The sequence below is a fragment of the Lynx rufus genome, unplaced genomic scaffold (assembly GCF_022079265.1).
Source record: "Lynx rufus isolate CCGP_SWC_20201006 ecotype Redwood Valley unplaced genomic scaffold, mLynRuf1.p SCAF_12, whole genome shotgun sequence".
In the NCBI taxonomy this organism is placed as follows: Eukaryota; Metazoa; Chordata; class Mammalia; order Carnivora; family Felidae; genus Lynx; species Lynx rufus.
In genome coordinates this window covers 11,553,171-11,565,864 of record NW_025814826.1, presented here as the reverse complement: position 1 = coordinate 11,565,864, position 12,694 = coordinate 11,553,171, and the positions used below count along the sequence as shown (strand labels likewise).

General features: G+C 48.9%; 1 long non-coding RNA gene across 2 annotated transcripts in view; it reads right to left on the bottom strand.

Annotated features, from left to right (window-relative positions):
- The window catches only part of LOC124507665 (uncharacterized), a 142,013-nt gene extending 129,864 nt beyond the window's left edge, over nt 1–12,149 (bottom strand). For both annotated transcript variants that reach the window (XR_006961082.1, XR_006961083.1), the window contains exon 1: nt 12,052–12,149. This is a non-coding gene — a long non-coding RNA (uncharacterized LOC124507665). The remainder of the gene's footprint in view (nt 1–12,051) is intronic.
- Between the last annotated feature and the right edge of the window lie 545 nt (nt 12,150–12,694).

Here is a 12,694-nt window from a genome sequence, read left to right as displayed (position 1 = left end):
CGAGCTGATCAGCGGAGATGTTTCAAATGTTTTTACAGAAAGCCAAATAGAAATCTACAGAATCATTCCGATCTTCTAGGCTAGTAACCTTATGAAAAAAAAAAATGAGGTTAGCTTGGCATGATTTGTTCTTCGTGAAACGATTCTTGCTTTCAGTTATGACTCTTTCCTTCCCTGCGAGTACACAACCATCTGCTTAACACTATGTTTTAGAACACTGCCAAGGATAGGGAGTAAAATAATTGAATTGTAGAGTCTAGAACGGCATCCTCCCATGGAAATATAATGCAAGCCACAGATGTGAGCCATATATGTCATTTCAAATCCTCTTGGTAGGTATATTAAACATTAAAAAGAAGGAGATGAAATTAATTTTGACAGCATATTTTATTCAACTCAATCAATCCAAAATATCATTTCAACTTGTAATATGAAAAATATTAATGAGGGATTTTGCATTCTGTTTTCAAACGAAATCTGCAAAATCCGAGATATCACACCTGCAGGATATCTGAAGTCATGCTAGCCACACAGCCAGTGCTCAGGAGTCATGGGTGGCCACCATATTGGACAGTGTGGGTCTGGAATCTCTTGTCACTTTCTGAAAAACCAGGGCATTTATCTCGATCCTGGCACCTCTCGTCTTCTCCGTGATCTCTCGGGATTATTACCAAGAGTAATGCCTTGAGTTCAGCCGCCAAGTCCTTCGGCATCTGAGAAATCATTCACCTCAATCTTGAGATGCAAAACCACTCAGGTAGCTTAAGGCTGAAGCAGATATTCACAAGAATAAGTCATGAGGCAGAGATCTACCTTTATGCCCTTGCATTCAAGTTATTTAAACATCATAAAAAACATGATTGTTTCTTCTGCCCTTTTTCATTCAGACCATATGTGGTCAGGGAAAATAATTAAAGAGGAGACATGACAGAAGCCTTTTAGGGTGGCCAGGATTGCATGAAGCAGAGCGGAGGCGAAGGGGCGCCCGAGGCAGAAGAAACAGCAGGTGCAATGCAGAGAGATGCCAGAGGCACACGGGAGCCACACTGGGAAGAACAGGAATGGCATGTTAATAAGACTTTGTTTTGAGCATGCGGTCCGGGCTTGGAGCAGGTGAACAAGGTGATAGACGGATACCTCGGCTAATTTTGGAGATGGTACAAGAGAGGCAGGAAAGGGAAGAAGGTTCAGGGCAGGGCCATGAAACAGAAAGGAGAAGATGGCCAAGGAATGGACTGAGGTGGAAGATGCACCGAGAATGCAAACAGGCAGGGGGCTCAGTCACTTAAGCATGCTACTCTCTGACCCGGCTCAGGTCATGATCTCAAGGTCATGGGATGAGCCCATGCTGACAGTGTGGAGCCTGCTTGCGATTCTCTCTCTCCCTCTCTCTCTCTGCCCCTCCCCCACTTGCTCATGCTCTCTCTCTCCTTCTCTCAAAATAAATACACTTAAAAAAAAGAAAGAATGCCGAGACGGGCAAGCAGGAGAGATATTTCAGACTCAGGGACAGAGAGGATGTCAAAGGGGACCAGGGTCCTAACTTCAGTATTAAGATGCTACGCATGAGCTGGCAAGAACCATCCATCTGAAGGCCTCTCTCCCTCACGGGGCACATTCCTGATGTCAGCGTCAGCTCAGATGCAGGGGAAAGAATTCACCCCTTTCCGAAGACAAGCTTTTCATGATTCCTACGCTGTCATTTCATTAGACCACAAAGCATCGACTAATCGATTAAAAATCTATGAGCACAGACAAAAGTTGTCTTGCTTGCGACTATGTTTGCTATGTCAGGTTTGAGGAATTTACCCTTTTATTGGGAGAGGGGAGTTTCTTACAGGAGTTTTGCTCCTTCACTTATCAAAATGCAAGGGGAAAAAAATGCCTGCTGACATCATATTCCCTTTATATGACTTTCTATTCCAAGACGGGATAGAGGGGCTGAAAAGTGATGGAAAAAAGAAAACGGATGAAGCTAAAATAAAAATAAAAATAAAATAAAATAAAAAGATGAACGTTTGCTAAGCTTTCTTTTCCTCCTAAAATAAAAAGATGAACCTTTGCTTCATTGATGGTGCGTCCCCCATGTCACATAGGCATCGCTGGGGTGCACGGGACCCCATCTGCAAAGCACACGGACAATTTCAGCACGGGCACCCAGACACTTCAGAGGACGGACAAGGTCAAAAGCAGCACTGAGGTCACTTCCATTCTCCTGCAACAGGCAGTGGCCTGGCACGAGGCCTAAAGAAGTGTACCCATCAACCTGACTGGGCCACCAGGTGCCCAGATACTTGGTTAAGCAAGAGTGTGCTTGGAAGGATGTTCCTGGGTGAGATTAACACTTGAACCTGTCCACTGAGTGAAGCAGACTGCCCTTCCCGCCCCACCCCCCGACGCGGGTGGGCCTCATCTAGTCTGTGGAAGGCTTGAATACCACAAAAGGGGAGAAGGGACAATCTGATCGCTGCCAGACTCTGTGAGCTGAGACATCGTCTTGCCCTCCCCTCACACTGGAACTTACACCATGGGCTCCCCTGGGTCTCCAAGCTCCAGGTGACAGATCTGGGACTTCCCAGCCTCCATACCCGCACGAGCCACTTCCTTATAATAAATCTCCCTTAAAAAGAGACGGAGATAGGGATAGAGGCAGAGACAGCAACCTATCGATTCTGTTTCTCAGGAGGATCCTAACACAAGGTCTGTATGACTAAAACACACCATCTGATAAAATACAAGGTCCAAATTAAAATAAAGATATTCAAGTATTTCGGACACAAAATGTATAAACACGTCTCATCACGTCTTGGTGTCCTGACCTTACAAGGTCTCGGTGATGCCGTCTCTCAATCGCTAACTCGCGGTACCTAAACACCTTTTGGGAAAGGTCCGAAGGGCAGAGAGAGCTTTTCAACAGCTGAATGCCTCGCGTTCAATGCCTCACATCAACTCCTATCGCTTCGGTGGAATATTCACGTAACACCAATTTCCAAACAACACACGTTGATACGTATTTCAACTTACCACGAGATGCAGATGCGTGTGGTTGGAAAACTCCTCCCCCGACAAGAGCTATACATTTCAATCCGCTAACAGGAGTCAGATAGAATAAAATCTCCACGAGGGCGCCTGGGTGGCTCAGTCGGTTAAGCAGCCGACTTCGGCTCAGGTCACGATCTCGCGGTCCGTGAGTTCGAGCCCCGCGTCGGGCTCTGTGCTGACAGCTCAGAGCCTGGAGCCTGTTTCAGATTCTGTGTCTCCCTCTCTCTGACCCTCCCCCGTTCATGCTCTGTCTCTCTCTGTCTCAAAAATAAATAAATGTTAAAAAAAAAGAATAAAATCTCCACGAAATTAAATACCTGAGCTGCTAGACAGCTAGCTGATCCCTTCAAAGATGGTGGCCACGCTGACCAAAGCACTAGGAGAAGGTTTACGTGGTCACACACCCGATCCGCGCTGCAGGCTGGACCAAAGCCCGCAAAAGCGAGGAATCGCACCCATGAGCGGCCATATTCAGAACCGACACAAAGATCTCTCTTCTCCTCTCATGGTCACTACACAAGAACAAAATTTATTGGGAAGAATAACATCTGATTCTGAAAAATCACAACATTCCAATGAATGATCACTGGAATGAGCACGGGCCAGGGGACAGATTAAAAGGATTTTTTAAATCCCCAACTCACAGTCAAGAGGACAATGAGCTTTCCCATTTCACCTTGTTCTGACCGCATAGTCAAGACACAGAGCGTTGTCAGGACTCACTGGTATTTCTCAGCACGTCTGAGTTCCTAGTTTCCAACAGTCTGTTTCTGACCCACTGTGGAAGCGATGACCCCCTGGTAGCCAGGGAAGAAAGAGCTTGTATGTGTATGTGAATAAATATGCGCACACATCCACGACGGTGGAGTGTCTGCACGGAGGTTTGAAAATAAGTCCTTTGATATTAGTCACTAAACTCCACCCAAAGACTGCAATCAACAAGCAAGATTAAAAGCCTGGAAAAGAATATGCAAATAATTTCCTTTTGCAAAATACAAACAACATGAAAATGCCCCAACCAAAGTCATTGTAATGAGATGGGGCATCACAAGTAACTGAATATAACTCAGAAGCAGGGGAGATAGCCCACAGTCCACGCAGCTGACCGGGCAGGTCTATGAGGCTGATGGCTGTGGCCACAACGTCAGGGCAGGCTTCTGGAATGGCCAGCACAGTTTCCCAAGCACTGGTTGTGTTTTTACGGCGGGTGCATTTCTCTATGTGTTTGCTCTTGTGGTTTTTACAGAGTGACTAGGTGCCTGAAAGCTGGCATCTCAGACTTTAGGGCCTTCGAGGTCCCACAGGCAAGGACCTCCTCAGCTCACACCCCGGTCGGAAAGCCTGCCAGGTGCCTAGCACAGTTTCCGGCCAACCAGGAGATTCAGCAGCTTCCGTGGACAGCATCCCTCTCACCCTGGAAACTGTATTTTCAATATGTAAACAAATCCCACAATTTCAGCGAGGCATGAGGGCTGGGCAGAAAATGCGGCAGGACGATGGGAAAGAGGGAAAGAAGGGTGGTCGGAGAAGGGGCGACCTCAGCTTCAACGGTCAGGGTGAGTCTCTGGAAACGTGACCCTCGTCCTGTGACCCGTGTGATGAGAACATACAAGAGCGATGGACGGGGGCGCCTGGGTGGCTCAGTCGGTTCGGCGTCTGACTCTTGATTTTGGCTCAGGTCAAGATCTCGATGGTTCATGAGTCTGACACCGCCCCACCCCCGCCCCGGCTCTGCACTGATGGGGTGAAGCCTGCTTGGGATTCTCTCTCTCTCTCTCTCTCTCTCTCTCTCTCTCTCTCTCTCTCTCCCCCCGCCCCACGTTCTCTTTCTCTCTCTCAAATAAATAAATAAACATTTAAAAAAGAGACAGATGGAAAAAGGCACGAAATCTACGAGACAGTAACACGTAACAGCAACTCATCTCTGTGGAGCACCAGACATCGGGCAGCATCATCTTACTTAACCCTCACGGCAATCCGATGCTATACGTTATCCCCGTTTTACAGATCAGGAAACTGAGGTTCCAGAAGCCTCCACAACTCGCTCAAGTTCACACAGAGCCGATCTCCGCACCCAGGAAAACTCAACTATAAAACCTCGTCTCAGTCTGTCGGTCACGGGCTCCACCACTTGCTGGCTTACAGCTAAGTGTTTGGCCACGAATCCGCATGGCCCTGACCGAGCCCTCACCCTGCCCTCACCCTGCCTTGCTCCCAGTGTAACAGAAATAAAGCTTGTGATTCCCAAGGGCTCTGCCACCCCGTTTTGAATGTGCACACAGCGTCTGTGACTCCCCTTGAATCTGACGAATCCGGGCCGTCCCAATTTCCTTTATCTCTGACACTAACAGTCTGTTGTGCATCTGGGGGCAAAAGAATCTGTGAATGCCTTCTCTACACGTTTTCAAAGTATCAGAAAGACTGCTTCCACCGGATGCAATTGTCTAGCTTCCAATCCTGAGGTAGGGGATTCCACTATATATGACCCCCCCCCTCCCGCCCAGGTCCTTCCAAATAACAGGATTCGGTTTGTATCACTGATACGCAAATAGAAAGAAATAAAACAGAAAGCAGCAAGGCCCTCTCAGCGTGAGCTCCAGAATGTACCCTATTTCACCGATTCTAAGACACATCTGTTTTCCCATTTTAATACCTGAAATGAGGATTCATATCACAGCGGGTGGTGCGTCACAGTTTAACTGGTAGTATGTTTTCTCTTCTTAGCGTGCCATACGATAACGATGCATCTTAAGATCAACAGTGGGTTAGGTTAGGAGACATTCAAAATGGTGCCAATATCAGGTTCCCCAACCCTCATCTCCTTTCTTTCCTTCCAGCCCAACTGGCTGGTCACCACAACAGCTTTCTCATTGACTCCCCATTTCCGCTCTTTCCCGACAGCCCATTCTCAAAAGGTGGGCCACGTGAGCTGCTGGAGCCTGGTCCTCCTTGCGTCCCACCCTCCAGCAGCACCCACGACTTTAGAATAAACAGAAACTCTCCCCTCCATGGCCTTCAAGGCCCTGCTGACCTGGTCCCTCTGCTGCAAGTGCCCGTTCTTCACAAATGCAGGTTCTGTCTGCCTCAGGGCCTTTGCACAAGCCACCCTCTCTACCCCAGGGACCTTCCGGAGGTTGCCCCCCGCCTTTTTTTTTCACTTAAGGCTCAGCTCAAACATCCTTCTTGGAGCCCTCCCAGACCACCCAGCCCAGTTCAGATGGTCACTGTCATTCCTGACTGAACTTACTACTGCTTTAAACTGGCTTTTCATTTGTTTGTTTATCTTATTATCTTTTGCTTCCACTTATGCCATAAAGCCTAAAAGAGGTAGGAACCTTGTCTTCCTTGGACACTGCTTATCCCCAGTACCCAGGCAGGTGCACAAATGATCCTCTATAAATACCATTTAACATAATAACCATAATAGAAGATATTACTAAGCTACATTTATGTGTACAGTTACTATTCAATTTTTTTTAAGTTTATTTATTTATTTTGAGGGAGGGGGCAGAGAGAGAAGCCCAGGCAAGATCCCCACTGTCAGCACAGAGCCCAATGCAGGGCTCCAATTCACAAACTGTGAGATTATGACCTAAGCCGAAATCAAGAGTGGGACACTTAACTGACTAAGCCACCCGGGCGCCCCTCATAGTTACTTCCTTTTCATTAAGTTCCAGCCAATGGGACAAAAAAAAAAAATGCTGACAATGATCATTTTGAAGTGTATCTGTGATTCTTCCTGAAAAGTCAAAAAAAAAAAAAAAAAAAAAAAGAGAGAGAGAGAGAGAAAGAAACAAAGAAAGAAATAAACTTCCAGGGGGCTTATGAGGAGCAAATGCTTTGCCTTCCCAGATAACCACTCAGAAATTTCCCATATGTTTCTAAATTGTATCTTTAAAAGCTTTATCTAGGGGCGCCTGGGTGGCGCAGTCGGTTAAACGACCGACTTCAGCCAGGTCACGATCTCGCGGTCCGTGAGTTCGAGCCCCGCGTCGGGCTCTGGGCTGATGGCTCAGAGCCTGGAGCCTGTTTCCAATTCTGTGTCTCCCTCTCTCTCTGCCCCTTCCCCATTCATGCTCTGTCTCTCTCTGTCCCAAAAATAAATAAACGTTGAAAAAAATAAATAAATAAAAGCTTTATCTAGACTGGATAATTTCAAAACCCATTGATTTTGCTCGGATGTATATATAAAACATACCACAGAATTCTTATAATTCTTCTAGAAAACCTGTCGGCCAAGTGACATATTGTTTCCTTTTGCTCAGTATTCACCTTTGAACTTCCCTCTAAAGTGTTTACAATTTTCAACCCCAGCTTTAGCTCCAGTTCCAGTTTAAAATTGTTTAAATCATCCACATGGTCACTATTTTTATCACCAAACATACACTGGAAAGAGGAAGCAATTTGCTTCATCTACTAACTACTAAAGTTTCCAAAACAAAACAAAACGAAGAAATGAGTCTTATGTCTTTGAATGCTGTGGTCTTCTGTAATTCTCTTTATGAGACTCAATGTTAAAAATGTAAACATTACATTCGTCCTTTCTCACAAGAAGGAGGAAATCTAACGTGTCAGAAAAGGAAGATACATGACGTAAGGTCATTCATGTTGCATTACAAAAGATCATCTAGAAACAAACCCAGGCTTAAAAACAGGAGGAAAATGTACTCTGCAGAAATTCTGAAGCTTTGCCCATACCTTAATTATCTGCAGTTACCTGCGTGGATGATGACACACACACACAAAGAAAAATTGTATTTCTTACTACTTTCTCCCCAATCTTCCGGGCCGGACGATCCTGTAACGTATCCATCCAAACTTCAGAATCAACGCTACCTTTAGTTTCTTTGGTAAACATTTTGGGCAGAATTTGTGTTCTCTTCTGAACAATTCCCCCAGACGACTTCTTTGTATTTCTATAACAATGTCCATTTTAGTGGCTGCGAGAAACATGAAATTAGGCTCTGGCTAAAATGTCAGGTTGAAAAAAATGAGCACACTGAAAGAAGTGTTCATCCAACGTTTCATTCATCACCATAACGTATTTGATCATTTGATGTTTTTAAGTGATCAAAATGAAAAAAAGGTCCTTTAACCCAAGGGAAAGAAAGTCAGTGGGGGTTCAAGGAGGCTAAGACTTTCACCAGATCCCCTGAGCCAGAAAGCCAGAAACAGTCCTAACACTACCCCTTCATCCTCTAGGCCATGTGCATCGGCCTTTACATAGTTCAAGAAAGTCAAACCTGCCATCCTTCTCCTCAACCCTCTTAAAATAAGGAGGCTTTAATAAAGTATTGCCAAATCTTAAGAGGTGGCCTCTAAACACTAAAATTAGCTTCAGGTCTCCTACCTTGTACCCCTTAATGACTAAGCACTGCTCAAGAACTTCAAAGCATGTCACTTGGTTATGAAGAAGAGATCTGTTGGTATCAGACCCAAAAAGAATGTAGGGGAGCACCTCCAAGACAGAGGTTATCCCCCTCGGTGTGGTGGAAAGATTCAGGGGCTCCGGGGCACACACAGCCCAGGGGTAAAACCACTGTGATTCACCCAGTCACTTTGCGTCACCAGCAGAAAGGAAGTAACAACTATCCTGCTTTGGAAGAAAGAGAACACGCTGTCAACTGCCCAGAACGAGGCCGGTCCCCGAGCCGGCCCACAGAGACAACTCAGATTACAGTCCAGAAAGCCTTCTTCTTCTGAGTCCTCTTATTCACTCGCTACCCTTGGTGCCGTACTAAATAGAATGGATATATTTTTTCTCGGATGAGTCATGGCTTTGCAGAGCTTCAGATCCTTCGTCCTGCATATCAATTCTCATTGCATCATACCGGGAGTCAGAAAACTGGTAAAAACGAGAATAAATGAGAAGTTGTTCTCTCTCTATTTTTTTTTAATGTTTGTTTACTCATTTTTGAGAGAGAGAGAGAGAGAGAGAGAGAGAGAGATAGGGAGGGGCAGAGACAGAGAGAGAAGGAGGCAGAATCCCAAGCAGGCTCTGCACCATCAGCACTGAGCCCAGTGCGGGGCTTGAACTCATGAACCGTGGGATCATGACCTGAGCCAAAACCAAGAATCGGATGCTTAACCGACTGAGCCACCCAGGCGCCCTGAGAAGCTGTTTTCTTAAATCAACTCATGACGTAACTGGGTTTCTTATCATTTGTTTCTCTCTCTTAAAAGTTAAGTATTGAAAAAAGGTCCGGGTTATAGGGTGTCAGGGTAGTCAGAGGGTTAAGGCATGAGACTCCTGATTTCAGCTCAGGTCATGATCTCACAGTCGTGAGATGGAACCCCTTGTCAGGGAGCCTGCTTGAGATTCTCTCCCCCCCGCCCCTGCCCCTCCCCTGATCTAAAATTAAAAATTAACAAACATTTTTTTTAAGTCCAGGTTACTTGGAGATCCTCTGGGCTCAGAACAATCAACCTTATCCTATCACGGAAAAAAATGAGAGTAAAGAGTACGGTCGATCAAATAAGATTTTTACAAGCACCGTTCGTCTTAACACCTGGAATACCGTGGCTTTTCAGAGAGAAAAATGTGGCCAAGTAAACAGTCTAAAAAAGTTGGACATACAAAGGACAGACTTTTTACAGAGTTTATTCCTAAGGAGGCTGTTAGACAGGATCGGTGTGGAGGGAGTACATTTTGGGGAGAGGGCAAACAATGGGATTACTAAATTAATCCGTCCCATTCTCCTGGACCACAAATGTGCCTCGTCTATACCAGCATTATCCACAGCTCCACCTACCTGCCACACTGTGTCTACAGCAGCTATGGTATGGCAGGGCCCCAAGAGTTAATGCCATGCCTTTGCTTAGCTAAGTAAACTGTTTGGGAAAGAGAGAGCTATCATTTCAAAGTTAAAAGGGCTGGGGGCAGGGGGAGAAAACCTCACAATGAATGTACACTTCCGACAACCTTTTAAAATATCTAGGTAGCAAACGTCATCGTTTGGGTACAGACACTCGGCAAGTAAGTCGTTTTAATTTTTCTTCTGTTAGCTAATTAGGCTGCTCTAGAGATTTAAAGTACAAGTAAGAATTACAGGATCTGGGTGATGTATATACAGGGCACACATTTGTATTTTATTCCCTTTTGACCCAGCGGGAGTTACCTAACCGTTGTGCCAATATGCTTCTTAAAAGTACAAATGAAAGTATTATTGTCAACCTAGAGAACGAGGGGGTTCAGAACGGGGTCCAGACTGGGTTTCTCCCAATGGCCAGGCTTCTCCTCAATTAGGCCCTTAAGGATAATTAAGTCTCCTTACTATGAAATGTACCTGGATAGGACTGTTCAGGACTATGTGCTGGCCCGTACAGATCTCCTTATTGTGCAGAAGAAAACACGCAACAGATCGTCAGTCACAACAACACAACAACCCGATCTCAATTCTGATCTAAAATTAAACCACGTACTTAAAATAGACCATGCCTTAGAAATTCTTCCATGTTAAAACCAAAAACAACTGTACAGAAAAACACAGGGACTGATAACAAAAATTTAAAAAAGAAAAGTAGGGTGATACTCACCTAGCACTGGGTTTCGGGCACTGCTCAAAGCGCTTTACCGATTATCAGGTTGACAAAGCACGGCCACCTCCCTGTTCAATTAGTGACTTTACTGTTGTAAGATCCATACTAACACCAGAAATACCGTAGGATAAATCAGTGGGGATGTTACGGACAAAGAATTCTGGCTTATCGTCACCTCGCCCTTAGGTTAAAATAATTATGCTTATTAATAAATAGCTCATCTGAATGACCAGGGGTTGTGATGTCACAAAATATATACAAGTTAGTACAGGTATTTTCCATAGAATGACTCTAAGTGTGAATTGGGGCGGGGGGGGGGGGGCGGAGGGAAAGGCTGAATAGGTATCTTCGACACCAACAAGGGAAATGGGGAAAAGCAAAGTCTTATTATGGATATTGCAAAAACGCTTAGTCTACTCCCACATTCCCCTTCTCAAAAACAGACCAGTTTGCAGTCCTTACAATGCCAGCCATGCAATGTTGTCACAGATGTGTGCCAGATTTTGCACAGGGCATGGCCGCGGGGGGGGGGGGGGGGACCCAGTCTGCCCGGATCTCAGGCAGCGAAGAAAGCCCGTCCATTTCTGCGGCACACGAAACGAGTCACAACTTGAAAGGGTTAAGAAGCCGGGCACCAGGTGTTTTCCTTCCACTTGCCCCGAGTAACTGAAGCACACGGCAAAGTCACCCCTGCCACCGTCCCCGCAAGCCTGCGCAGAGGCACCACTGTCACTGCCATTTCCACCACGCTGCTCCTGCTCCGACAACAATCGGCGGGCACCAGGCTGGGCAGCGGGCACCGGCGCCTCCCCACAGTCTGCAACGCGCTGTGCTGCGAAGTTATGAGCTCCGCCGGGTGACGGGGGCACGAGTGAGCCAAGGATACTTTCATTCCCTCTCGAATCTGTGTGCTTTCAAAGAAAGTGGAGACGAGGGAGGCACGGGTGGAGCTGGAGGGGGCAACCAAATACAAACTTTCAGAGCCTCTGAATCTGCATTTCTTGCCAGAATGGCCCAGCCGGCGATCGGGAGATCCAGACACACCCCCCCCCGCCCCCCCCCCCCTCCCCGACCCCAACAAGTATTCAGCCCCGGAGGCTGCAGACCCCGCGAGGAGACGCGGTCCCTCGCCAGCCCGCTCCCCCAGCAGCAGGCAGCAGGCGCGCTCGGGGAGCCCGCCGCTCGCGCCCCGCAAGCCCGCCCGGCTCCGCAGCGCCCCTGCCCGGCCTCCCCGCCCAGCCCGGACGCGCAGCCGGGCGCCTCCCCCCTTCGCGGCCCACACCGCCGGCCGGGGTCCGTCCGGGCCAGCGCGGCTGCGGGACCGGGCCGGACGGACAGCCGGGCGCGGCGCGGAGGCTCGGGGGCGGACCCGGCTGCGCTCCGGCCGCGCGCGCCTCCCGCATTGTCCGCAGCCGGGGCGCCGCGCGGCCCCCCGCCCCGACCCCCAGCCCCTGCCCGGCCCGGCCTTACCTCGGCCGCGCTCCCCGGCCCCGGGCGGTGCGGTCGCCGGCCGGGCGCCAAGCTCCCGGGGACGACGGGTAGGAAGGTCGGGCCCGCCACACACGGGGTCCGGGCCGCCGGCGCCGCCGGAGGGCCGAGCGCGGGCCGCGGGGGCCGCCGAGTCCTCGCGCCGCCTCCGCGGGGCCACGGATACGGAGCCGCCCGCGCGAGCCGAGGCGGCCCGGGACGCAAGGCCGTGGAGGGCCCGGCCGGCGGCGGCCGCGATGGTTCGGTCTGCACCGAGTGGGAGGGCTCAGGCGGGCTTCGCGGAGCGCGAGGGAGGGAACTTGGAGCGAGTTGCCGCGGCCCAGAGCGCGTGTCCCTGTGGAGTGTGCACGCCCCTAAAGAGCGCCCCGCCCCGCCCCGCCCCTCCCCTCCTCACCCCCTCCCCGTTCCCGCCCCCTCCCGCACCCCCACTTCCAGCCCGGCCCCCTCCCCCACTCCCTCCTTGGCCCCACCTCCAAACCCCTTCCACACCCCCACCGCCGCTCCCACCCCGTGGGGGGGTGGGGAGGGGGGGAAGAAGCCATAGGGTCTCCGCTGCCGCCGGGAAGCCCCACGTTAGACCACGGCGCGGGGGACCCTGGAGTCCCTTTTGTGAATGCGGTAACCA